The sequence below is a fragment of the Micromys minutus genome (genome assembly GCF_963924665.1).
Source record: "Micromys minutus genome assembly, chromosome: X".
Classification (NCBI taxonomy): Eukaryota; Metazoa; Chordata; class Mammalia; order Rodentia; family Muridae; genus Micromys; species Micromys minutus.
In genome coordinates this window covers 27,502,818-27,508,132 of record NC_137970.1, presented here as the reverse complement: position 1 = coordinate 27,508,132, position 5,315 = coordinate 27,502,818, and the positions used below count along the sequence as shown (strand labels likewise).

Here is a 5,315-nt window from a genome sequence, read left to right as displayed (position 1 = left end):
ATTTAAGCTTCACAACTTAGTTTCTTACCTTCTTGGATATCTGTTGCATTATGTTCACATTACAACAACTCAAAGTTTTATCATCTTTACTCTGTATATTATATGCAGTCATTTTGAAGAAAGAGTCTCATTTCTCCCAGGCTGGCCTTGAACTCATTGTGTAGTCAAGATGACCATGAAGCCTCAATCCTCTGCCTTTACCTCCCATGTACTGGGATCACATGTATACCACATAGCCTGGTTTATATGGTGCTGGGAATGGAGCCTGGGGCTTTGTGAGTGACACACAAGTACTCTACCAACTGAGCTACAAGGCCAGTCCCCTTCTCTCATGGTTCTGGAATCCAGGAACCTGAAAGCAGTGCAGTGACAGAGTTGGTTCCTGTCCCTGAGCTCATGGTGTCTGCAGGAGTCCCTGGCATGGCTTAACTGATAGAGATCCACCATTCATTCCAGTCTCTGTCTCCCACCTCATAAGGGCTTCTCCACACGTCTCTGACTGCTCCTCTTATGTTCTTTAAAAAGCCACACTTTAGCTTTAGAGCCTACCTTCTATGGGATGCTCTTACAGTGAGAGCTTTCTACTAGTCAATTCTAAGAAGGCACTTACCTGTGATTCTAGCACTCTGGAGGTAGGGGCAACAAGACCATTACAAATTCTATATAGTGAATCACAAGGCAGCCAAGACTATGGAGTGAGAATCTATTTTCAAAAGCCAGAAGGCTGGAAGCATAGCTTGGTTGGTAGAGCACAAAGCTCTGGGTTCAATTCCCAGCACCCTGGCTGTGACAGACCATATTTATAACCCCAGCACTCAGGAGGTAGAATCAGAATGATCAGAAGTCTAAATTGGGACTGGGGAGATGGCTCAGTCAGTAAAGAACTTGTTGCCAAGCCTGAGGACCTTAGTATCCACATAAAAACCAGGTGGTACCTACCAGGATGGCGGTGGCACACTCCTATAATCCCAGCACTCAGGAGGCATGGGGCAGGCAGATCTCTCTGAATTGGAGGCCAGTCTGGTCTACAAAGTGAGTAGTTCCAGGACAACCAGGGCTACACAGAGAAACCCTGTCAATAAAAAAAATAATTATAAATAAACAAACAAGAAGACAGGTGCAGCGGCATGCATGTACTTGCAGTCCTAGCACTGAGGCAGCAGAGAGGGGTGGATCCCTAGTGCTCAGTGGCCAGACAGTCTACCAAAATTGATGAGCTATAGGGTTCAGTGAGAGACCCTATGTCAAAAATAAGGTGGACAGTGCTTGAGGAAGATAGCCAACATCAATCTCTGGTCTCATGCACACCCACAGACAAATATGTATATGTGCACATGAATATGAAAACACACACCACATACACACACACATATATGCACATGCACATATGCAACCAGAAATGCATGAAAATGAATGCCCGAGCTCATGCACACACACAACCACAGTAGATGGAGAATGAGCTTATGACCCAGCAAATGGCTCTGTATCCTGTCACAGAGACACCTGCTCAGTTTATGCTCATCGCAGCTCTTCTCACAAAAAGCCAGGAAGTGGAAACAGCTTAGATGTCCATCAACTGATGAACAGACAACGAAAATGGAGTGTGTATATGGGATGGGATTTTATCCAGCCATAAATAAAAAGGAAGTAGTAAATTTCAGAGGAAATGAATGAAACTGTGAATCATTTTATGTGAGTACAGTGCCACTATTCAGACGCACCAGAAGAGGGCATCAGATGTCATTACAGATGGTTATGAGCCACCATGTGGTTGCTGGAAATTGAACTCAGGACCTCTGGAAGAACAGTTAGTGCTCTTAACCAGTCAGTGCTCCTAAATGCTGAGCCATCTCTTTGGCCCCCGAAACTGTAAATTATTTCTTGAGCAAAATATCTCAACTTCAGAAAGAGAAATATCATATATCCATCCCTCATATGAAGATCCTAGGTTTTGATTTTTTTATACGTGTATATGTAAGAGGTAGGAGGTATATGTCATGAAAAACAAAAGAGGACCATTAGAGGGCAAGAAGATATTAAGGAAAGGTTGGGGAGAAGAGGAATAAAACGGTATAAGAAAATACATGTGGCTTTTCCACCCCACCCCGCCCCAGTGTTGGTCCTGCTCCACTGGGCTCGCTCCAAGCTGTCAGACTAGTTGTCCCCAGCTATCACCATAATCATCTACCAGGACCTCATCAGCCTTGAAGAACTGTTCTCCGACATCTACAAGATCCGGGAGACGGCGGACGGACTGTGCCTGGAGGTGGAGGGTAAGATGGTCAGTAGAGCAGAGGGTGCCATCGATGACTCGCTCATTGGTGGAAATGCTTCCGCTGAAGGTCCAGAGGGCGGAGGTACTGAAAGCACAGTGGTCACCGGTATTGACATTGTCGTGAAACAACACCTACAAGAAACCAGCTTCGCCAAAGAGTCCTACAGAAAGTACATCAAAGACTACAGGAAATCACTCAAAGGCAAACTTGAACATAAACCAGAAAAGAGAGCCTTTAATGGCTGGGGCTGCAGAGCAAAGGAAGCACATCCTTGCTAACTCCAGTAAGTACCAGTTTTTTATTGGTGAAAACGTGAATCCAGATGGCACGGTTGCTCTCCTGGACCACCATGAGGATGGTGCGACTCCACTCATGGTTTTCTTTAAGGATGGCTCCGAGATGGAAAAATGTTAACAAATCGGATCTATCACCTGTCACCGTAATTGGCTGCTGCTTACCATCCATAGAACACCAGGACTTAGGACAAATGGGACTGATGTCATCTTGAGCTCTATTTTGATTTATTTGGAGTGGAGGCACTGTTTTTTACAGAAAAACATGTCATGTGGATTGTCTAAAATTAAAGTGCAATAAAATTCAAAATAATTTAAAAAGAATACATGTGACACGGAAGAGGGAGGGGGCTGGTGGTGGAGAAAAGGGATCAGGAAAGAAACAAAGGGTTAGAGAAGGAGAATGGCAGGAGAAGCAACAGAACAAATGACTTCCCATTGCTGCACACGCTGATAGAAACTAAGGAAGACTAAAAAGCTAGGACTGGAACTGTGTGGCTGTAACCCTAGTACTTGAGTGGTGGAAACAGAAGGATACGAGGTTTAAAGTCCTCCTCAGCTTCACCGTGAGCTCAGCCTGGGTGCTTGAGATCTTGCAGTTGATTCTTTTGTTTCAGAATAACTTAGCAAAGCATGATAGCATACACACATAATCCTTGCACTCCAAATGGATCTCTGAGAGTTCAGGGGCAGCCCAAATCTATATAACGAGCTCAAGGCCAGCCAGAGTTACGTGTTAAGACCTTATCTAAAAAAAAAAAAGAAAGACTTATTTTGGCAAAGTTATAAAAAAAAAATAAACAATTCTCCAATACACTTCCTATTCGGTTAAGAAGATGAACAAACATAGATGCCTTCACCATTCTTTGGAGCTACAAAGACCAGAATTTAGGGGTCAGACACAGTGGCATGAATCTGTAATCTCAGCAGTTTGGGAGGCAGGGGTAAGTGGATGTCTGATAGTTCCAGGCCAGCCAGGGCCACATAGTGAGACCTTGTCTCAAAAAAAAAAGAAAAAAAGAAAAAAAGAAAAAAGAAAAAGAAAAAGAAATAAAGAAAGAAAGGAAGGAAGGAAGGAAGAAGGAAAGAGAAAAAGAAAATAAAAAAGCACTAAAATATCATTCCTTTTTTTCCTCAGTCCAGTTTATTATTTTGTTTGTTTAAAGATAGAGTCTGTAGTCCAGGCTGGCCCTGACCCCATGATCTTTCTGCCCCAGGCTCTCAAGTTTGGGATTACTGTGTGTGATAATGCTGGTGGTGGTGGTGATTAAAGGGACTTGAGAGGATTTTCATGAGGTTTGGGAGGGGTTTTTGTCTTGTTTTTGTTTTGCTTTGTTTTGGTGTTGGTGGTGATGTGTTTTGGTTCGATTTGGTCTTTTATTTATTTTTTAGTGTTTTGGAAGGTTGTAACTATGTAGTCCAGGATGGCCTAAAACTCACTAAGTAGCCAAGAGGTCTCAAAGTTCTGACCCTTCTGACTCTTCTTACCAAGTTGCTGGCATTACAGAAATGAGCTATCATGCTCGCCTCGTGGTCCAATTTAAATGTCATTTTGAAGCTCTCAAGAATTCTATGAAATGGAGAAGCTCCTGACCACGTTCTTGCGCTTATAATTTTAAAACTCCCATTAGGGAAAACGCTAGTCTTGCAAAGCTAACCACAAGCTGCCAAACAAAAAGAAATGAGAACTAAGCCATTTGCGGTGTTAAAAATAGGCATTCCAAATAGTAACAGTTCCACCCTGCGTCCTGGTGCTTTGTCTTCATTTCTCTCAGAAACACTATTACAATTTTATTGGATAATTGAATTTTGTCATGCCAAGTGTAAGGATTTTTAGTTGATTTGAGGTGAGGTCTCTCTGTGTAGCTTTAGGTGGCCTGGAACTCACTACCTAGACAGACCAGGCTGCTTTCAAATTCACAGAGATCTGCCTGACTTTGCCTCCCAGTGGTGAGATCAAAGGTATACACCACTATGTCTGGCTTCTTTTATTTTAACTTCTATTACATTTTTATTTATTTTTGGAAGGAGGGCATGCTACAACATGTGTGGATTTGTGAAAGTCATTTTCCTTCCACCATGTAGGTCCTGGTGATCAAACTTGGATTTTACAATTTTGTTTATTTTATCTGCATGAGTGTTTTACCCACATGTATGTCTGTATCATATGCATCCTGGAACTTGAGTGATGGATGATTGTGAACCACCATGTGAGTGATGAGAATTGAATCCTGGTCCTCTGCAAGAACAAGTGCTCCTAACTCCTTACTCATCTCTCCAGCCCCTGCTGTTATAAGTCCTAATGGGTACCCATTTCAAAGGAAACTGCTCACATCTTTCTTTTTTTTTTTTTTTTTTCTTCTTAACATGGGATTGTTACATGTCAAGTTAAGCTTGGTTAACTTCTGTTAAGACTGTGCTTTTGCTGGCAACATAAACAATAGCAGGGCTTTTCTCCTATAAAATCTGCTATGGGGTTTCTAGGATTCCAGGGGTCTTTAGGTTTTATTTATAAGGTCAATAAAATGAAATAAAGCCAGGTGTGGTAGCATTTATTTATAATTCCATAACTCCGGAGATGGAGTCAGGAAGAGCAGAAGTTCAAAGTCATTCTTGGCTACGTGACAAATTCAAGGCCAGCCTAGGATGCATAAAATGCTGACTCTAAAGGAAAAGAAGAAGGAAGAAGAAAAGAAAAAAGGAAGAAGAAAACAACATAAAAACCTCACAAATTATATATGTTTTG

General features: G+C 42.1%; 1 pseudogene across 1 annotated transcript; it reads left to right on the top strand.

Annotated features, from left to right (window-relative positions):
- Nucleotides 1–2,185: 2,185 nt before the first annotated feature.
- On the top strand, nucleotides 2,186–2,690 carry LOC308415411 (translationally-controlled tumor protein-like; annotated as a pseudogene). The gene has a single exon. The product of its transcript is annotated as a translationally-controlled tumor protein-like (transcript).
- Nucleotides 2,691–5,315: the final 2,625 nt, after the last annotated feature.